This window comes from Ptychodera flava, chromosome 3 (genome assembly GCF_041260155.1).
Source record: "Ptychodera flava strain L36383 chromosome 3, AS_Pfla_20210202, whole genome shotgun sequence".
Classification (NCBI taxonomy): Eukaryota; Metazoa; Hemichordata; class Enteropneusta; family Ptychoderidae; genus Ptychodera; species Ptychodera flava.
Window position 1 is genome coordinate 2,959,944 of NC_091930.1, and position 23,819 is coordinate 2,983,762.

At 35.9% G+C, this 23,819-nt stretch overlaps 1 protein-coding gene and 1 long non-coding RNA gene across 2 annotated transcripts in view; both read left to right on the plus strand.

Annotated features, from left to right (window-relative positions):
* The window catches only part of LOC139130281 (uncharacterized), a 331,155-nt gene that overhangs the window by 183,131 nt on the left and 124,205 nt on the right, over positions 1 to 23,819 (plus strand). The window lies entirely within an intron of this gene.
* Positions 11,979 to 13,451, plus strand: LOC139124576 (uncharacterized). The gene is made up of 3 exons (XR_011549965.1): positions 11,979 to 12,072; positions 12,194 to 12,336; positions 13,372 to 13,451. It is a non-coding gene; the product is annotated as an uncharacterized lncRNA (long non-coding RNA).

A 23,819-nucleotide genomic window follows, 5' to 3' on the forward strand; every position in this document is an offset into this window, starting at 1 on the left:
AACGGGATTCGAACCCCCACACACTCACGGCAACATCAAGTAACGCGTATGTGTTATTAAATACGAAAGTAATCCAGAGTATATTCCGACTCAGGAAATGCATTGAAGAAACAACTCAGGTTCAAAAGTCAAGTTGAACATTTTATAGCGAAAAATTAAGAAAATAGCAAGCTATTAGATACACCGCTATCGTTATCGTAGTTTTCCTTTTATATTGACGGTACCGAATCACCTAAAACGATAACTTTGATAAAAAAACAGAGATTATGCAAATTCTTCCTGGCATGGTGCGTGTGTACTACCTTTAACTCAATACTTAACGTACTTAACCCAGGTACGATGTGTACCAGTGCGATGACATTGCTGAAGTCAAGTAGACCAAAACTGTCGTTCGAATTCACGCTAAGCATCCTCGAAAATGCAAGCGAAAACAATAAAAGAAGAACACGAAAAATGAAAAAAATGCGCGTGTCTACGAAAGTACGACTACACAAAATTGAGAAACACATTATGCGGCAATACTTCAATACTATGATACAATCTGTATCAAAGAGTTTCCAAGTTCATGCACGAGTTCATTAACACACTAATCTAGCATGTAAATTCAAAGGAGGAAATTCGCCGATCTGCTAATTTTGAAAACCGATGTAAATAAATGTGTTCACTGCTTTCCTTATCTTGCTTTAAATACTCAATTACGTCAAAGCAAACTAAATCTTCGATTACTGCACTTTTAATGAAAAAAACTGCAGCCTTCATCGTGACCTTCAGCCGAAACATACTACAAATGTTCGGGGTGCCGCGACGAACAGGGTTACGTTTAGCATCATGACATCTATTTCCCTCAAGGCTGACATATACCGGCTGAGGATTGTTATGGTCCGTATTTCATTAACTTATATTAGGTCTCACTTAGTTTACATTTAAGCTGGTTCTTCCTTGTGGCATGATGTGCATTGAATTTCAACTTCAAATCAATATAAAATATTGTCAATCATTTGAAGGTTCGTACTAAGAAACTGCACGACAGAGCCTTCGAAATAGAAATGTATACGACTTGTACGTTGGTAGCAAGCATAGTTGCAATCCTAACTCTACAAGCTGATATTTTCATGGGACGCCACCTATGACGACAGCCCGCCATTGTTAAATCTACAGAGGGAGAATTAGTTTGGTATCGTCAGCATTCTATGTAAGACAAGAACAAACATTAACTTAGTTTGACAAATAACACTAGTTAGTCTCTGTCGTCATAAAGGGCGACAGGGGAAAAGCTAAGAAAATACATTAGCCACACTCATTGAAATTTTCAGCAAACGAAACAATTACCTTTTCAAGAGCTATTTGTCTCATTCTTAGGTAAGAAAACTGGCAAATAACGTCCTGTTTGTATCGAATTCGAAGCTTGACAATTTTGTCTTACAAAGATTATGCATTATTTGTCGATTACGGGACAGAAAGTTGAACATTTGAGTTAGGCTAAGAACAAACTAGTGCCCGATGGGACAACAGCTCTCAGATGTTGATACGATCAAGTGTTAGACTGTCTTACACAAGTTTTGACATTTTCACCTTCACTGTGAACTCTGAAAATCAATATAGACAACAATATATGTTTGTTCAGCGTTCAACAAAAAGATAAAACCCTGAAATTATTATTCTATCTCAGACATACCACTGCTAACATCATTTGCTTTTTCGGTGTGTATGCTTTCTGGTCATTTTCACACAATGTACAATTTCAAGCATGTTCTAATTCACGATACGTAGGCCAAATATTTCAACTAATGACTGGTGTAATCCAATTCACACAAATCTTTGCTTGTTGGACTACTTGGCTACACTTTGTACACATGAGTCGTCAGCATAAATCGTTGATTTTTTCTGTTCCATTTCTTACGATGTGTATTTTCTTCAAATAAGTATGAGACGGCGGCGCCTGGATGTTCCTGATGTTTCTGATGTTGACAGTGAATTAATACATCTTAGAGATAGTGTCTCACATTTCTGGTGAAAATCCTTGAAACCAAGATACCTTGACATCAGGTCATGATGCTAGAATAGACAGCGTGCTTGCGTCGTTGCCAAAGGCTGAATAGATTTACTGCGTGTTGATCTCCTAGTTGAGATATTCGTCGTTACGTACTGGTCTGTTTAGTAATCAGCAACCTCTCCATCGAGATTATCTCGATGATATGGGCAAGCAAACGTCGTCATAAATCAAAAAACGTAGAAAAGAAATTCCTACATGCTTTCAAAAGATGGCAACAACACGTTTATCGCTAGGTAAGGTGAGCGAAGAAAGCAGCATGTCTCCTGCTTTGCTGAAATCTATAATAATAGGCTATGAATCCATAGTGACTGATTGGCTGTATAATTTAGACAAAAGGTTTGGACACCAAGTGTTTAGAAATGGAACGCCTCTTGCAAGCCGATGTTAAAATTAAAACGTTCAAGGTGATTTCCTGATTTTCTGTTCAAATTTTCAAAATTTCAACCCGTAATAAACGTGTAACATTATTTTGTATACTTCCCTTTTAATAATTCGGATAGTTTTCAATCGGATTCGAACCCACAACATACGGCATCAGTCGCCTAGCGGGAGGCCACAGACAGAACCAGTCGGCTAAATCTCCACTCCCAAAAAAGAGTGGTTCAATAGCCGGCCAAGTTGTTACATTTTTCTGCGTTCAGCAATTGTAAACCGGAAATATTTTCCCCTTAGTGGGAAATTCGTAACACTGAAATCCGTGTATGTTTGCCGGACAGCGAGGCAGAAGTAAATTTAATATAACCATTTTAAAGTAAAAAAACACAAGACATTGCTAATTGTTTCATAGTATTGTAACAGATGTTTGAGACTGAGCTTTTGAACACTAAAAGAAGATGGTTGTTAACACATCGTGTTCAGGTTTATAATATCATTGTTAACAATATGAACACTAGTGTTAACAATATGAACACTAGCCCTTCAAATTTGAACACCGACATGTACATTTTGAACGCGTAAAGACGCGTCTAGCGTCCACTATTTTTAGAGTATAAAACACATGATTCGCACTTGTTGAATACGCTCAATTTTGAGCGTCAAGGGGGTGTTCACGCCTTAAAATTACAATACAGACAACTGACATTCAGCAAACGTCTTTTTTCTAAAAATATACAAAATATTTCTTCAGTAAAATAAATCATTTAGTGAACATGGGCAAAGTTTGTCAGAGGGAAAGGCCAACGATGTTTACACCTTCCTATCAATAACTCGAACAAAAGAAAACCCATAAACACTGTAGACCGTTTTAGAAATATGAACAAATAAATGACAAAACAGGTTTTACATAATATTTTTGATTACCTTTTTTTGTTCATACTAGTTAAAAAAGTGCAAAATTCTTATTAAAAAAGCTCAATATTTGGCTCACCTTTTTAGTTGCAAACACGTACATGTATGGAATGCATACTCCACTTTTGTAAGATGGTTTCTTAAAGACATTTCCTCTTGTAAAGACAATTTAAATTTTGAAAAAAAAAGATAGTCAAGGCTTCCTTGATAAAAATGGTACATAGTTGTCAACAACAAAGCAAAAACAACATGTCAAGTTGTCAAAGTGTCACACTAAGGCACAACATGCAGAAAGTCGGGAAAGTCGGTCCTTAGCAGTGTGAAACCCATTTTCTTTGTCCAACAAAGTCCTTCATAAACAAAAGGGTTGGTTTGTTCCTAATATCTTTAAATAAACCCTGAAATAAATCAGTGATATTCCAAAAATCTACTTCTGAGAAAATAAAAAACATAATCGCAATCATACCAATCCATAATCCGATGACAGTAGGTTAGAATTCGTAAGACTATAGTTGTAAATATAGACACAAAACAGCACAGAACAGACAGTAAATAGACGGTACGCAAACAAAGTCACATTCATGAAAGAAAGATGTTCACTTATTTTGACTTCTTTCATTAGTTTTGATCTTTGTATCAACATACATTTAATGTTGAACTCGGAAATTTCAGTCCTTACTGAAATTTACTTGTGAAAGGAGCTGCTGTCTGAATCAAATGGCAACAAACGAAATGCTAGCCATTTCCTCACCAACATAGGGATACAACAAGCGAAAGAAAGAAAGAGCTCGCTTTTTTATGTAGAGAATCTTTGACAGCTCACATAAGGAGGCCTAACCGAAAATTGGAAAATAGCAAAAATACACCATCGAATATTTCATTATAATTTGAATATATCAAACTTAGATCATCCCTAAGAAGGTGCATAGCAAGTATCAAAGCTATCAGACGAGTAATTTTTGAGATACAATTTTTTATCAAAATTAGTAAAAATTGCCCAAAATTTATAAAATGCTGATTTCATCATAACTTGAATATATCACATTCTGATAACCCTTAATGTCTGAAAATATCTGAAATGTCTTTAATATTTTCAAAATTCATATTTGCACATTTTTGCATAATTTGAACAATCTGAAAAAGGCTATCAGTGGAGACCTATGTCCTAAATGTCAAGGCTGTTATAGTTGTAGTTTAGAAGACGAGTTTCAAATTGTCTTGACCAAAACTTACAAAAACTGACATGAAAAATAAAAATGTGAATACTTCATTACAACTTCCACAAATTTGACTAAGGTCATTTTTAGGGACATGTTTACCAAATATTGAAGACTTAGAACCCCAGAAAAGGAGAAGAAAATTTTGCCAAAATGATAGCAAAATCAGACTAATTCATCATAATTTGAACATATCCGATTACGGTAATCCCTTGGGACCTCTAATCCAAATATTAAAGCAATCATAATGGCTCTTTTGAAGAAAAAGCTTGGGATGTACAAATTTGAGGACGATGCATTACGTCCATCTATTTAGATAAGGTCTGCCTCACTGACAGCAAAGCCGAAAACTAGTTGCTAAACACAAGAGACGTGTTGAGCTACAATACAAAATAATATATGAATTAGTAGCATGCTATGATTGACTAAATATCACTGGAGCATACGTTTTCAAAGACGTGAAGTCTCTTTCATCTGATGCAAGGGGGAATAAAGAACTGAAGCACAAAGAGACAGAAAATTTAGAGTGAAAATTTCAGAAAATTCGCCTGAAAATAATGCAACATAGGTAATATGAAGATATGAGACTTTTTACATGAAAGACAAGGGGCTGACTAGGTTAAGGAAAGGGAAGACTTTTATATACAGTGCCTCTATTCAATCTTGTCACAAACAAGCAGTCTTTCATATTCTAAAACAATACAATCATACTCTGCTATGTTTAACTGATGTTTTACATACGATTATGCCTACTGAAAGACATGTGTTAGCTGTGATTACGGAGCGGTACTGTGCAAGGCGTATTGATTTCACTCAGGTAGAGGTTATCGCCTCAGTTCATCGGCAATGACCCTTGACCCGACTGTGATCGATAGGCAATGGTCCAAAGTTCTGCTGCATATTACTAGTGTTTGGTATACCAACCACTTAGAGTATAAAGTTTCTTCACGTATGTTAGCTTTACCAAAGTACAATACAATAAATTTCAAAGGAAAAAAATACATATGCTTCAAAATGTAACACTTTTTAATGTTTAAGAGAAAACTCACCCTTTGTGGTCTTGCGCCCGCCGATCACTACTTCAGCGTGCGTTTACAAGACAAATGTCGTAACTTCCGTTTTGATGCATCATAAGATAAGAACAGGCACAAAACCTGAACACCAAGTGTTTAGAAGTAGAACGCCTCTTGCAAGCTGATGTTACAATTAAAACGTTCAAGGTGATTTTCTAAGTTTCTTTTCAAATTTTCAAAATTTCGACCCATAATGAACGTGTAAAATTATTTTGTATACTTCCTTCTAAGAAAAAACATACAGCAATCGTAGAGCGGAAACATTTTTCACTTAGTGGGAAATTCGGTATATTAAAATCCCTGTACGTTTGCCAGACAGCGAGGCAGTAGAAAATTCAATTTAGCCGTAGTAAAGTAAAATCACTAAAGATTGTCAATTGTTTCGCAGTCTTTTCTGTAATGCTGAAGTTTGAACACTCTTACGAGATGTTTGTTAACACATCGTGTATAGGTTTAGAACATCGATGTCAATAATATGAACACTAGTTTTAACAATATGAACACTAATTGTTCAAATTTGAACAGCGATATTTACATTTTCAACGAGTAAGGACGCGTCTAGCGTCCGCTATTTTTACAGTGTGTAAGCTTGGACTGCACAACGCTCCAGAGTTAACTAAGCAGTGAGAAACATTTTAACTTGCAGGTTTGAAGTTGGTCCGGGCAAAGTCAAGAGAATAAATCCAACTTGTCAATGTAAATATCTTAATATGTCTTGAAATAAACACTGCTGCAGTGATCCAAAAGTCGTGAAGTAAACACATCAGTGACACGATCCTAAAGTCTGACTGAAAAACTATGCCGTCCTATATTTATATTCAGTAATTCTACCTAGCGAGTATAATAACAATCTAGAATTTCTATTGGTTTGCTAATTACTGTTGTAAAATAATCTTCACCTGTAGTAAACAAGACTAACTCAATTCAAGGTTTATGGAAGATAATTACTTTAACAATCTTCCAGACTAATTAAACTCAGGTCAGGGGAAAGAGAATGACGTACGCAACTTGTCTTTCAACCTGTTATTAAAAGAGGTGATTCTTATTGCCAAATAGTCGAAGTATGATTGTAAACTTAATAATGTCATACCCGTCTTTAATTTCGTAAAAATAAATTTTATAATTTCCAAGACAATAGAAATGTATATTTTGAAAAGAAATAACTGTATTGAAAGGGACCTATTTAAATGGAAAATATTTGATGTGTTATTAATACAATAGGTGTAAAATATCACTCTTCAAAAACCTTCATAAACACTTGTAGATCCATAACTAGCATTGATACTATCAAAATATGTCAATAGTTTACAATTATTATGTAATTATTATGTATGTAATGTATTATCAATCTAACAATCTGACGCGGGGAGGTTCGCGCAAGTTTTTGAAATTTGTTACCGCCATTCGGAGCTGTCCCCTTCCAACTAACGTAGGTGGTTGCTGTGGGCACGACAACATTGCTGATATGTGGAAAAATCACTATGAGAAACTGCTTAACTCAGCTTCAAACTGTAAAGACAAGCATTTTGTGTTGTCGTCATTGAAAGAAATTGATTTTCACAAAGATATTGTGGTTACTGTAGACAAAATTACTCGTTGTGTTAAAATGCTTGAAAGGGGAAAAGCAAGTGGTAAAGACGGCATTGCCGCAGAGCATTTGAATTTCAATTTTTTACATTCTATTGAGTTTGTATTTTACCAGTTTCTTTATACATGGTTGTTAACCCGACGCATGTATGCATGCATGCTACGATATGCCCTATTGTGAATGATAAGTCAAAAGATCTTACGTCCGTTGACAACTACAGACCCATTGCAATTGTAACAGCTATTTCGAAGACTTTGGAATTATATATCTTACACAGGATCGATTCATTTATAGAAACCAGTTCTCTACAATTCGGCTTTAAAAGCAAACATTCTACTGACATGTGTATCTTTGTGCTTAAGGGAATTGTTGATTTTTATAAAAGGCAAAATTCGCCAGTTTTTCTGTGTTTCATGGATGCCACGAAAGCATTTGGCAGAGTCAAACACTGGACTTTATTTAGAAAATTGATTAATCGCAACATCCCATTGTTTATTGTTCGTATTTTACAGTACTGGTATAGCAATCAGCTGTTTTTCGTCCACTGGGCATTAGCTGATTCCAATCCTTTTCAAATTTCTAATGGCGTGCGACACGGAAGTATTCTCTCACCAAAAGTTTTTGCTATCTATGTAGACCAGTTAAGTAGTAAGCTACAGCCTGCAGGCGTAGGATGTTATTTAGCGAATCATATTATGAATCACTTATTTTATGCTCACGATCTGGCCTTGATTTGTCCATCTGTGAAAGCTTTACGAAAATTGATCAACATTTGTGAACACTATAGTAACAAGCATGATACTCTCTTTCATACCGAAAAACTGAGTCTATGGCTATTTTTCCGAAATATTGGAAGCAGGATAGGATTTCTTGTGTATATTTGTATGGTAATTCTTTTAAATTTATAAATTCGAAGAAATATCTTGGCTACATTATGTCCTCCACTGAGATGGACAATGCAGGTATGCAAAGACAGCTTCGTAGTTTTTATGCGAGAGCCAATTTTATTGTTTGTAACTTTGGCCAGTGCTCTCAGAAAGTAAAATATGTCCTTTTTAAAGTTTTTTGTATAGTGTTTATTGTTTGAACGTGTGGTGTAATTTTAGTGCTAAACTAATGTGAAAACTGAGGATAGCTTATAATAATGCCTTGAGGTTGATTTTTGATCTGAAGCGTGACGTCAGTATTAGTCAGAATTTTGTGACCAAGAACATCTTTAATTTTGCTTACCTTCATCGTAGACTGCTGCTTGCATTTTGCAAGCGTCTGTCCGTGAGTGAAAACCAAGTTATCTGTACCTGTGTAGAATCTGATTCGTATTTTCATTCACTTTGGAGACATTATAGAAAGGTTCTTTATTAAGATTTTTGCTCATTTGTTAACTTCTGTAATTTTTGGCATCTCTTAATTTTATATTATGGGCATTTATGGCCTGAAATAGAAATTAATAATAATAATTAATATAAGTATTATATAGAAATAATAACGCGAATAATAATAGGTTCAATTCCGTGAAAATTTCACAAGTAGGGTATTTTGGGTCGAAAAGACCAAATATGATATCGATTTCACTGCCCCATGTTTCCATGGTAACCATTTTAGGGGTTGAAAATATCAATTTTTCTAATATCCCATGAAAAGTTACTTTGATTGATATGAAAATTATCTAGTAGGGAATTCGGGTCAGAGAACACAAAAACCAGACTTATTTTAATGTTTCGAGTTGCCATGGTAACTATTTTGGCATTGAAAATGTTCCTTTTTCCCTTATTTCTATTTAAAATGTACTCGGACATAAATCCCGGTATTTGGGAATAACCTCATTATTATACACCTTTTTTAATCCAATTTTACCTCGAAAAAATCAAAATTAAAGCTTTTTTGGGGATGACCGTCCCACACTGCACTGAGCGATCGCGAGCAAACTGAGAACGCGTTAAGCGCGTCCGCTAGGCGCACAGAACGAAATTTCAAACCTGCGCGGCAGAGTGTACGTGTGAGAAATTGTAGGCCGGCAGCATAATTTCACCCGAATTCACAGGCTTTTGATTCAACACTACTAACGTTGTGAAGTACCCAATATTTAGAAGTATTTCCCCGCATTGACGTAATGGTGTTTTGAGGTCAAAGGTCAAATAGCGTCCAATAACACCAAAAGTTATTTACTCCGCGGCAAAGGTATTGGACTCTGCGTCCTCTGATACCGAAATTTACTGTACGAAGAAACTCCAAAGATTGCAGACGCAGGTGTATAATGATAAAGATAATGTATATTAGGGCCATTCTGGTCAAAATTATGTTTCCCGTTAATTTTAGTGTGTTAACATTAATTTTATATAGACCAGAAATAATTTTTCAAGCATTTTTAATTTTGTTTCATGCAGTCATCTCAAATACGTGTTATGTAGTATATTACTAACTTCGCATTCATCGAATTAAGTTTATGCCTTCAAATTATTTTATGTGATAAAATTAATTCTACTAGTATCTCAAATTAATTTTGTGAACCCAATTCCCCTTAGCACTCAAGATTCACTGGTACTTATTTATTTTATGGATTGACAATTAATAATTTCTTTGTCCCATTCCAGGAAGAGTAATGAAGACAAATTATTTCCGATTGTTTAACTATGGTAAAATTATGACCATGTAGTGGTGCATTATTTAAGTGTGACCTGGCGTGACCCCATAAACTCTATGACTAGCTAGATCCCTTTCCATGGTAGCAACGGCTTAATTTGAACATGGTGCCTGTATACCTTTAAACACTTTTAAAAACCCAGCAGGCCAAGATAAGGGGGACATTTTACAAGACATCACGTTTAATACTGCCCTACTTGACATAGTATAGGGCTCTCACTTGTGCGAACGTCGTAGGAAACACTTATTGCAACAATTTACCCTAAATATAAAGAATCGGCTGTCAATTAAACTGTGGTTGCTAACCAACCGGAGGTAAACAGTGAGACTAAACGTGCCCATACAAGCGCAATAGACTAATCGTTTTGGCGCGTGCCAAAATTATAGAAAACCGCAAAGACTAGTCGTTTTGGCGTGTGCCGGCTAATCGGCTAACAAAAAACAGGAAACCGCAAAACCGCAAAAAGTGATAAAGAAATGTAAATAGCTATGGAATAGTTTCTATAAAAATCTCTACATATGTATATCAACCTAAGGAATAAGATTTTGACCTGTAGCCTAGCACGATGCTCAATGGAATAGCCAGTATTATTGTGAAAGGCGTTAGTCATATCAAACTACTGACGTGCTACAAAATAATAAATCTTTCCACCTTTCAGCTTGGTGAAAAACGCATTTATTGATTCGCCAAAGGCCTGTGGATTCGCTTATTTTTGCACAAGTTCTACATGGACATAGGAAAAAGTTCGACTCACCCTCTGGATTGTTGAGCATACAACTGACTGTTTCAGTGAATCCGACATGATGAGAGTTCTCGAATCAAAAACTGTACTGTAGCCGTGCTCGAATACAAATGTCTTCCCATAAAATTACGTCATTGTTATACAAGAGTTAGCCTTCCAAAGTCTGTCACCATGTTTTTTTCAAAGTTTTGAGTAGAGGGCGGCATTTCCATCTGAATAATTGAAAGACGTGAAACGCAAACATTTCCATCGCATATGTTCCGGCAATATATACAGTAGAAATACTGTTACGCTGCAGTTACGTAAGCTTATAAGCTTATACTCCACAAAATGGCCACAGGCGGCGTGAAGTTTCTGAAAGGATTTCCTAAACGTCCTACTTGGTACCTTAGACACTCACATGTGATATCCTGAAAAGTATTCTCTGCAGTAATTCCAGTTTCTGTTGACATTCCATCATTTTTAAGGCTAGCGACACGATAGCACGAGATCGGAGACGTTCTAAATGTCACGCCACGCACTCTCAATTGCGCATGCTCTGGGAATCGCGTCGTCCCTCTGAAGGGCGCGCGCGTGTTCCAACAGAGAAGAACGCGAAGAACGCCAGACTACACTGGTTAGATTTATATAATGAACTTTTAATGTTATTCCTAATGTATGGAAAATATTCGTTCGGTGGTCGCAGCATAGCAATTTCACTGCAGAGAGAGAGAGAGAGAGAGAGAGAGAGAGAGAGAGAGAGAGAGAGAGAGAGAGAGTGTTTAATAATTTATAGGCCTATTGGAAATCTTTTTCATAGGGGAGAGAGAGAGAGAGAGAGAGAGAGAGAGAGAGAGAGAGAGAGAGAGAGTTAATTTATATTGGAAATCTTTTTCATAGTCGTGACTTTTGATGGAAGAAAACTGCGCTGCACGTACATCAATGGGAAGTCACCCCTATTGACAAAATTAAAATATATAACACCTCTTTATCAGAATTCCCACACAGCCTCAATGAACTATTATTAGATTTCTATATAATACTTATAGCCCCTGAACTTGTAATAATAATAATAATAATAGTCGCGCCAGCGGCTTACTGACTACGCATGCGCTTATTCATAATATACTATGCGAGTAACCGGAAGTGTACCCTTCTTTCTCATGATGGGCGCCGCCATGTTTTTTGAGTGCTCGTAAAGAAACAAACAGGAATCATACAAGGTATTTTTTGCTAGTTCACCATTAATAAAATATATCACTGCCATTAGCTAGTAAATAGTACTTCACATCTCGTCATTGATACAAAATATTATTACCATCACCTCTAAAAAATACAAAAAGAGAAAAATATGTCGTGCATATGAACGAGGACACGCCTGAAGAATGCTGGGATCCAACACCGTGGATCGAACGCAGACGACAGTTTTTGCACAGACGACAGTTTTGTTTGCAAGGAAGCAAGACGTGAAGTTTTAGCTAAACTTCGTGAGGTAAGCAAAAATTCCATTTTCGTCCAAAATTTTACTTAAAAAATTCATATTGGCGTTTTACTTTGCCACAGATTAATAATTTGCGTCCACAATTTTTTTTGTATACATTGTGGCCTTTCAGAGCACGGTCTCCAGAACTGTACCGAGAAACGGGGAAACCATCGTGTAGAGTCACCGATGCATCGCGACTACTAAACGCAGATTTTGGACGTACTGTTGATCAATAGCTGCGGTGTTGTTAAAGTCAAAATCAGCCCATAAAAGGTAGGAATCCTGTTTGAAACCACCACAGCTTTCCACAGCTAGTTTGTAGTGTGGGTCGTTGACACATAGTATTTAAAGTATGGCGTACGTCAATCTGCACGAAACCGAAGCGGTAATTTGGATAAATAGCGAGACAACCTTGAGCGTGCAGGTGCTTAAATACTACTAGAAGGTAAACCGACAAGAAAAGGGAGGCAAGATTCGCTGAATTACGTTCCTAGCTAGACGCCCCGAACTGAATCCATGTCAGCACCTGACACTTTCTTCTCCACGGTTGGACCAACCCAAATACCCAGTCAAACCCTCGAGCTGCAGTACTGCAGCTGGCTGTTCGTTTGCTTTGTTTTGGGTCCGAAATTCAAGCGTGTCGATCAGTCATTGCTTCCAAAATCGTTTTATACGACACTTTCGTTAGTCTGATTATTTCAAAGTTGCCATTGGTCTTACATCGAAATTTGAATGGTGAAACGAATTTGTGTATGCATCAGCTCTGTAGTATTGCTGCACTGCAGGTTTTAGGGATTCGTCACACCAGCAGAAACATCAATTCAACCATGATATTTTCAACTGACATATTTATTGTATATATTCTGAACAGAATACATTTTATGAATTTGTGGCGTCTTTGTGACATAAATTGTTTCTTGATCAGAAAAAATGAGTTCACGAGTTCTCAAATTTCAAATCGTGTTTGACAACAGTGCACAACAAATATGCGTTACATTGTGACCATACAGACGGTTAACTGAATGAGAGGTAGAGTTATGTCATGTTCTTCATGATTTTGAGTAGAATTAAAATAATGGATATTTTTGTTGATTCCAGTTTTGAAGTTCCCAAAATAAATGTACTTGCAAAATCGATCTCATCAGAGATTCATGTTCAAAATATTACGATAAATATTTGTTTTCATTCACTGATGTCAATTTTTGAAGATGTCATTTAGATGTTCACTTTCACCGCATTGTAAGTGCTATCAATTCATCACAAGCTTTCTGCCACAAACTTGCATGTAATTGTTTATTGTTTTTACAGTTTCCCCAGGACCTGAACAAACCTTGGCTAGCTCCTCGTCACAAAAGGCCATTGGGCTATTACAGAATGCGTAATTAAGGTAATTACCTCAAATTGTTATCATATCATGCATGTTTTGATTGTTTTGTGTTCTGGCATTATAGAATAAAAGTGATTTTTTTTACAATGTTAATGAGTCACAAGTTACTAATTCACCTGCTGTCAGATACCCTGGTGAAAACCCTGAAATCGGCCCTGTTTGCAGTATGCAAAATGGTGGACTCACAAATGAAAACTCATCAGAGATTCATGTTCAAAATATTACAATCAGTTTTTGTTTTCATTCACAGACACGAGTCTTTAAGTTGTCTTTTAAATGCCACTTTCACAGCATTGTACTCTTAATTCATAGCCAGCTTTCTGCCACAAACATGCATGTAATTGTTGATTTTTTTAAACATTTGTTTCCACAGGATCTGAAAAGTCTTGTCCAGTTCCCCGTGACAAATCATGGTTTTGTAGCCAGTACAGAATGCATAATTAAGGTAAAAAAGCCCAATATTTTCATCTTGTCGCATGTGCTTAGTTTGTTATTGTCTGTACTCTAGCATTTTAGTACAAAAGTGATTGTTGCATTTTTCAAAGTTAATTTTTAAAAGTTATTAAAATCACATTGGTGGAGTTTTGTCTATGTTTGCGGAAGGATCACCCCAATTGTTCTACCCATTTTGTGTCAGTGCCACCACAAGTAGACAATAATTGTCAAGACACTGTGGCAGCATATTTCATAGGGCCTTTGAGGAAAATGGCCATTGGTACCCTAGCTTGGAAAATAGTAATTACTCTTATCAGTATCACATCAAGTGATCAGCGTTGTGTAATCAACAGATGACAATGATACATGATAAATCAACTGTGCTTTGTGTTTGTAGTGTAAAGAAATGTGTACTCTGCAAAAGCAGTTAGCATTGTCTTGAAAAAACAGGCTTTTAGAGATTGAGATTGTTTGGATAAGGGAATTGCCTAGAGTACCGGTATATCAAGCAAACTTTCCCAAAGTTTGACAATCAAACAGATGCTTTTCACAAAACATTGTATTTAGTTTTGGTGTTCAGAGCTCAGTGACAAAATTTTCATAATTTGCCTGTCACACTTAAAGACTGATATAATTATAGGTGAAACCAGGAATTTGAATGCACCTCTGTAAAAAACAACACTACATGCAAACAGGCATAGAAATATACGTATTCCTATGTGTGCGCTTACTCACATGTATTTGTTTTGTACCACTATCTCATAACTTTTTCATCGCTTACTGTCCTTAACACTGCAGTAGTCAGTGTGTGCCATTTTATTCTGGAGTAGGCCTATTAGTAATCATTATATGTAGACCTATTGAGGATTCATTCTGCAAATATAATTAATGGCAATATATTTGGATATATTGCTGACTCATCAAATAAGAAATGAAAAGGGATCAGAATCAATGAGCAATATGTGACTGTTTGCTTCACGGTGATTGTATTTGTACACATGCTTGGTCAAATAGACAAACAGTGGTGTTAGTCCATCCTTCACTTGTGTGATTGGCAGGTTACTCCCATCAACCTCATATGCAAAGTAGGCCCAAAACAAAAAACACCAAATATATTGACAGCTTACGATGAATGCGTGGTGAGCCTTCACAATGCAGAAATTGCATTCTGAAGGTCCTCTTATGTGGTCAAAATGTTGTGAGGTAATCTGTCATTAATGTTGCTGCCCTGATGTTGGGGTACCCAGTATATATTGCAGTTGCCTGCTGTGGTACACAGATAAGACTTGTACAGTGTAATATTTCTCATTGACGTCAAAACTTCATTCTAAAACATATCAATGATGTTCAAGCAAATGTTGCATTTTCCCAAACATGGGAAGGTAATCATGATTATTAAATACAATAAATTAACTAAATCGATTCAATGTCACATTGATTTTTCAGGCCTTTGGAAACTTTGAATGTGAAGATGTATATGTAGCAGATAAACAAATAATTCTGGTAAGAAAGCCAACAGTTATCTTAGCAGGAGACAAGACTGTCTCTAGCTAAGGTATTGATATATTTACTGATTAGTATTATTTAATTTATTTATAGTTTTAATTTCCAAGATTTTACGGTTCATCTTGAATTATTTGAATAATATCGGTAAGTATTTACAACATTCATTTTCTGAGACGAATGATGTCATACCCATTTATAAAATTGATGATCTTAACTATCAGTTGGAAAACGTTCCAGCTGATGGCAACTGCCTTTTTCACTGTATGTCCCTTGAGATTGGAGGGAACTTCACCAAAACTAAAGAAATACGCTACCAAACATGTAATGCAATACATAAAAATTGGGACACTTGGGAAACAGAAATAAAATTTGTCATTCACAGTACATTACTAAAGACAGCTACTTAACCCAAATGGTACATGGCAGTGATTGGGGCACTTCATGTGAATTGCAGATGGCCTGTAATATTTTCAGTCTAAAAATAAATGTATTCCTTGTTAATGCTGTGACTGGAAAGCATTGGTTACAGACATTTCAACCTCAAAGTGGCTACAGTAAAGGTGTGAAAAAAGTTATCAATCTTTTATTACGTAATCAACATTTTCAGGTCTTGCGACAAGTGTTGCCTCATAATCAAGTTCTATGTTCTGCTCAAAAAAAAGGGGTTGAGCATCAAAATGTTCCACAGTTAGACAATAGTGCCATTAAGAAAAGAAAGTTGAATTCTTTAGAGAGTGATTGTACTCTGTTGGTGAGGGGGATCATACATACTGTAAGTCCTTTTTGCAGGAAGGTACAAAATCTAAATTGCTCAAAAGGAGAGACTCTACTCAAGATATTCCTGTTGCCATAGCAATGAAGACAACTTCTTTAATTCCAAAGCCAGGTTTGGAAAAGGAAAACTCATGTTTTCCAAATGATTCCAGCAGAACTTTTGAAAATAATATTACATTGCCTGATGAAACAGCAATTGCTTGTCTACCTGTGCAAACTAAGCAGAATGTCGTTCTCACAGAAAAATTAACCCAAACTTTATTAAGTAAAGAAGAAGAAATCAAAATCAAATGCAGAAAATTAGGTATCCCATATGAGAGACCAAGTGACGATTTGTCCCAAAAAAGTAAGAAACTCAGATTTAGAAGTCTAATGAGGAATATTAGTTCTGAAAGAAAAAAACTAAATTTAAATGTTAATGACATACCAGACCCTCCCCCAGAGACAGCCTCATCAAAATATGATGAAGCTCTGGATGCAATAAGGGCTTTTGAATTAAAACAAATGTCGTATTCTATTGATTTGTGTAAGGTATGTAAAGAGCGCAGAATAGCTATGGCAAAGAGTTTTAAAAATGCAGAAATTTGTAAACGTTGTGCCAATGACAAATCTCACGTAAAAATGTTTTCAGAAGAAAATAACATGGACCCAGGCATTGTTCCTCCTGAGCTCAGTAAGCTAAGCATGGTAGAGCAACAACTTATTTGTCGCATTTCGCCTTGTATCAATATTCATATGTTGAAACATGGTGGCATTTCCTCCAGGGGTCACTGTGTCACATTCCACAGGAGGTCAATGAACCAGCTCAGATATTGCCAAGGTTACCCAGTGAAATTAATATTGTAAAAGTTAAAAGGGAAGGATCAAACAACAAAATGAAAGATTTTAGGGTGAGAAGAAAGGAAGTTCAAAATGCGCTACAATGGTTAAAATTAAATAATGCAGCATACAGTGACATAATCATTAGCAAGGAAAGATTAGTATTATACCTAGTGATGGAGAATTATCTGAGATTCCTCTAGTTAATTTAGCAAATTGCAATAATGAAAAATATACTAAGAGTAATGATAAAGGACCAGCTCCTGAACAGGTTTTTCCAGCAAATTTTGATGGTCAAGCTGACACAGGTGTCTTGATTGCAGATAACAATATCAATATACATGAAGCAGTGAATGAGATAGTTAAAGACGTAACTGGAAGAGATAATACTGTTAACATCAATAGAGCAAATAGTTGTACCATTCCTTGGCCATCAAGAGGTAACACCCCTCTGTCTGAATTCACAACTAAATTTTTCTTTACATTAGCATTTCCTTGTTTATTTCCATACAGTTCTGGTGATTATCATGATAACCGTCCCATAACATGTACATCTATGGCAGATTGGGCAGACCACCTACTGTGGTATCAGGATGGCCGATTTGCTTCTCATCCATATTTTAAGTTTATTGTTCACAATATGATTATCCGTAAAAGATCTGTAGAGAATTCTAACTTTGTAGTGCGTCAAAAAATTGGGGAAGACCATTTAACAATTGAGAATTTAAGACAACAATTACAGGATGGAAATGAGTCTATCTTTAGTAAAATAATGTTTTTTTCATCCCATCTCAGAGGGACATCTCAATACTGGGCTGCAAGAGGTAGAGAGTTACGAGCTCTTATTCAATACAAACTCCATCAAGGTAGTGGACTACCGGCCTATTTTGCCACTGGAAGTTGCGCAGAATTTCACTTCAAACCTCTGAAAAGGCTTCTTGCAATGTATCTTGAACAAACTACTGGTTGTTCAGAAGATCTAAGTGATAAAAATAAGTTGTTCCAGTGTTTGCAAGCCAATACTCATATTGTTGCCAAATATTTTGATCTCCGCACACAATCATACTTTCATGAGGTTATGGGCCCAATCTTGGGATTAATTCAAACTGGTATATGCAAAGTCACGTGGCATGGTTCATTGGCATGGCCTGTGTTGGCGAAAAGATTTGCAGCCACACAAACTTCTCAGTGATGCAGTTCAAAGGGGTCTCTCAGATAATGAAACGGCACAGAAACTTGCAGAATGGGCGTCTGATGAATTAAAAATGACTGCTTCTCATCCTGCTGGTAAAGACATTCATGGTAATCCCTGCAAAGATAAATGGCCACCTCCAGAGGGTACTCTTCACCCCCACCAGAAAGTCTTAATCCTTTAGCAAAACTGTTAATGGATGTCAGTCAAACACAGGAATCTTTGCTTGAAGACTATCTTTTGCTGACAAATCAAGTTTGTTTGCATAGATGCTCTGATTATTGTTTAAGACAACCAAGATCTAGAAAAAAAACTAATGAAAGAATTTGTAGAATGGAGTTTGGCTCAGAAAAAGCCCAGGTAAAGCCCTTAGAAATGAACCCGCTATTATAAAAGATAGGAATGGTTCACCCCGTCTGGAAATGGAAAGAGATCATCCAGTACTAGTTCAAAATTCAAGATTCCATACACAAGCTTGGAGGGCGAATGGGGACATTTCGCTCATATTGTCTAAGAGTGAAGACCCAGAAAATCCAATATGAATGACATCATGGCTACAGAGAAATACATCACAGGCTATGCATGTAAAGGCTGTGAGCCTGCTGGGTCGGTTTGTGATCTTTTCAACGATCTCATAAATTATGCAGAAGATTCTAGTTCAGGTCATTCAATAGTTACTAAATTATTGATGAATACTGTAAAGAGAGATGTGTCATCAGTAGAAGCGAGTTATGAGTTGTCATCATTACCTCTCTTTAGGTCCAGTCATTCTTTCCAAAATGTCAGCTTATCTGGTGCCCGAATGTTAGAAAAGAAACCTCAGACTAGTCTAACTAGGTCGACCTGTTTAGATAAATATTTATCCCGTCCAAAGGATGACAATGTATCATTGTATACTTTTGCATGCAGGAGTGGCAAGGTTCCTGTTGTATCTGGTGGCTTTAATCAAGCTTCATGGCCACTTGATGAGCAATACGCCAGAACAGCATTACTATTACACTGGCCAAATTGGTATAAAATAACTGACATTAAAAATGAAAAAACTTCATGGGTTGACAAACTGTGTGACTTCCTTGAATCAAATGATTGCCCAAATTTTTTGAAGGCTGAAATTCTCCGAGCAAAATCACATGTGAATAGTAGTGATTGTGATGACATGATAGTAGAAAATGAAGCAGATATTTCAGTAGATTGTCCAGAGTGGATGGAAAACATCAGGCCTGACTGTGCTGTTGAGCCTGTACATGATGAATTCCAATATGATAATGGTGGTGACACATACGATTGGACTCAAACATCTTACCATTATAGTGATGACTTTGGTAAAGGTTGGATTGACCATATAAATAAATGTCAGTTAAGGAAAGATGATAATTTAGAATATGACGATGTAGATCTAACAACAATGAATGATGATCAGAAACTGGTATTTAACATAGTATTAAAGACCTTATCTGATTACATTTACAAACCAAACAACTTCATAAAATTAAGGCTAATTGTTGCAGGAACAGCTGGATCAGGGAAATCATATCTTATTAAATGTTTAGTAAAGGGGATAAGATTAATGTTTAAATCAAACAAATCAGTTCAAGTTCTCTGTCCAACAGGTAACAGTGCAAATATAATATCAGGTGTCACTTTGCATAGTTTCTTGAAAATTCCCACTTTTTTAAAGGAAAGGATATGAAGCCACCAGATGGTGTGATTGGTGAGGCCTTACAAAAAAACTGTTTTGGGGTCAAAAGTCTACTCTTTGATGAACGATCACTAATAGGTGCAACAACGTTAGGATGGGCAGAGTTCTTATGTCGCTGTGGTTTTAATAAGGATGAGTCATGGGGTGGTTTACCAGTGGTTGTATTTTTGGGGATGATGTGCAGTTACCACCAGTTTTAGATTCTCCAGTATATATGAATAAAGCAAATCACCAGCTTCTATTAGAGGTGTCTTGGTTTGGAAAGAGTTTACTGATGTAATCACACTTAATAGCATCATCAGACAGGGTATTAGTGAAAATTGCTTTAAGGAAGTTTTGAGTTCTCTGCGTGAATACACTACAACTCCTGCCGAAGCCAAATGGTTACAAAAATTCCAGTGGCATGACCTCAAAATGACTCATGGAAATAACCTGCTGGAACGGATGAGAAAGGATGGGCTCTTTGTTTTCCCAACACATGCTGAAGAGTCAAATTATAACAGGCAAAAATTACTTGAATTAAATAGAGAGGTTCCGATTGCCAAAATAAATGCACTTTGTATAGGTCAGCATGCCAGTTCTCTTCCAAGTGACAGAACTTCATCGTTACAGAAGGTTCTCTTTGTGTGTAAAGGTGCCAAAGTTTCATTGACTGCAAATTTATCTGTAAAACATGGGTTATTTAACAGAGCAGTTGGTACTATTATTGATATCATATATTTGAATTGCAGAAGACCACCAGCTGATCAACCTGATGTTGTGATGGTAGAGTTTCCTTCTTATAGGTGAACCATTCATTGAAGCCAATCCAAAAGTTGTTCCAATTGTTCCAGTTGAAAGGAAGGTTGATTGTTTATGTAGATGTTGTAGGAGAAAACAAATACCCTTGCGGTTAGGTTGGGCTACGACTATACACAGTTGTCAGGGTATAACAGTTGGAGAAAATCAACCAAATAGATACATTGTCATTGATCCTGGTAAAAAGCAATTTGAGGCAAGAAATCCTGGTGCATTGTTTGTCTCTTTGTCTCGTGCCAAGTCTGCTGGATCACATCAACATGACCCAGATTTTGCCTGGAGCCCTTCAGTATTGGTAAATGAGGATAGACTCTGCTTCAAGCCAAAAACCCCAACAACTCTTGCAAGGGCCAAGGAAATCCAAAGACTGAGTGAACTGACACAAAAGACTAGACAGAAATATGCATATCTGTGCGCAGAATCAAAATTTATTACCATCAATAATGATTAAATGTGCCAATAAACTGACAGATACATTAGGGAAATTGAGTATATGTACAAGTCAGCAGATTCAGTGTTCTACTTATTAATTACGGGTACATGTGTTTGTGAAGTTTGAAACAATAGTACGTACATATACATATTCTTTATCTTTTGTAGTCATTTAGCTGTTTGATATTCATATCTTGACAAAATTGGTGGGAGACAGTACAGTCTCTAACAGTCATTGTCAAGATCCAATGAATTATTATTAGTTCATTAAGTACAAGAGTGTGTTTTTCACATCCTAAGCATTCAAATGGTTAAATTTCATATATTGGGGAATAAAGTGATATAATTTTTCTGCTGACCACTTCATTTGCTCAGTCTATTTGATCTCTCATTTCACTCACTCACTGATTCTTTTTAATGTCAAAAGCTGCTGTTTAAGCTACAAATAAGTGAAGAATGCAGGCAAAAAAATTTATCTACAGATTGCATGTGCTACCCATTCTCTCAAACGTCCTGTCAGTTTCTTGAAAGGTAAGTGGATGGCCTAATTAACTCATTACAATGCAGTGGCACTTAAGATATATTTCTTTTCTAATGAATTACAGGAAACACCTATGGAAGACAGTGCAAAACTATTATCATCGCCACAGACTCGCGTGGAAGAGGTCTTCTCAACTTTATCAGCCAGACATCATTCACCCATATTCGTATACACATTCTTGTAAACCAGCTGCTACAATAAGAAATCTTCTTAATTTAATCAGTTCAAGTATAGTGGAAATTCTGAATGAACAGCTGTCTCCAAAAATTTATGTCATGTTTGCAGCTGGTATTTGTAACTTAACAAAGAAAGTTAAACATCAGTGTGGCACCTTTATTATATATGATAACAGTGAAGCAATAGAACACATAAAGGAAGAACTACATAAACTATTTGATCACCTGAACATACTGTGTCCTAATATTGTTTTAAAGATTGCAACCATTCCCCCTGTATCAATAGAGAAATTCTTTTCATACCAATGCAATGCATTTGATAAACATGACTTTTCTTCTGTGATGGCTATTCAACAAAAGCAATTAGAAAGTGATATATCCTACATTAATAGTTACATAGAAGAAATGAATACCAAAGCATGTGTTCGCACAGTTAAGCTTCATAGAGACGTAATGAAAATTGTAACCAAGAAAAGGGGACGTAATGCTAAAAAAAAGGTCAAACAATGTAAATTCATGTACAGGAGATTATTTGATGGAGTTCATCCAGAATTAAGTTTAGCAAACAAGTGGTTCACACTCATGATTAATTCAGTATTACGTGATATCAATGATCCACTACTCTGCTTGAATAGGTCTCTTGAAAATGTTGAGGAGTCACTTTCATGTTCTGGCTCTGATTGTAATTCACAAAGTGTCAAATCTCCTGGTGGTTCAGACTCAGAGTTGGACACAGATGAGTTTGATTCATGGGATTTCAAAAGGGCAAGGAAATTAACTTGAGTATCTGATATGACTTTAATAGATGTTACCAGTTTAATCTGTAAAATATTGTGCATTTCTTTGCATACCTCTATCCTGCAACCAGTCAGGTACATCCAAATCAAATTTTAATTGTACAATATAAGAAATGCGTGGTTTTGAACAAATGCGTGGTTTTGAACAAATGTACAACTTTTGATCAACACAAAATCCATGTGTGTCACTGCTTTTAGACTCATACTCACAGAAGGATTATGGGATCATTTGTATCACCATATTTCCTCATATAAATTTGAAGTAACCTAAACAATGTACACTAATTTTTTATTGATCATCAGAAATTCATACCCATATTCCTGAACACGTTCTAATAAAACCTGGTGGCACCGTACAAAACCTTAATCAGTTCAAGTACAGTGGAAATTCTAAATGTACAGCTGGCTTTGTCTCCAAAAAATTTCTGTCATGTTTGCAGCTGGTATTTGTAACATAACAAAAACATTTAACATAAAGGAAGGACTTCATAAACTATTTGATCATCTGAACATACTGTATCCTAGTAAAACCTGGTGGTACCATAAAAAAAACTTAATCAGTTCAAATATAATGGAAATTCTGAATGTACAGCTGGCTTTGTCTCCAGAAATTTAGTCATGTTTGCAGCTGGTATTTGTAACTTAACAAAAACATTTAACATAAAGTAAGAACTTCATAAACTATTTGCTCATATGAACACACTGTATCCTAGTAAAACTTGGTGGCACCATAAAAAAAAACCTTAATCAGTTCAAGTATAGTGGAAATTCTGAATGAACAGCTGGCCTTGTCTCCAAAAATTTATATCATGTTTGCAGCTGGTATTTGTAACTTAACAAAGATATGCAATATTTGAATTTTAAGTGTAGTATATCAATTTTCAAGGCAGTAATTTGTAGCAATTGTTTACAGAACTTTAACAATGTTTATAAATGAATTTCAATTGAAATATAAGGATTTATAAGGCTGGAATGTGAAATTTAATGTATGACTTTTAAAGTCCATAACTTAAACATATTTAATGCCGGTATACTAACTTTCACAGATAATATACGTTCAACATCAATCTTAAGATGGCTACTTTTGAAGGCCACTATCATATGAATACCATTGCCTACATAATGTAAAGATATGCAGTATTTGAATTTTAAGTGTAGTATATCAATTTTCAAGGCAGTAATTTGTAGCAATTGTTTACA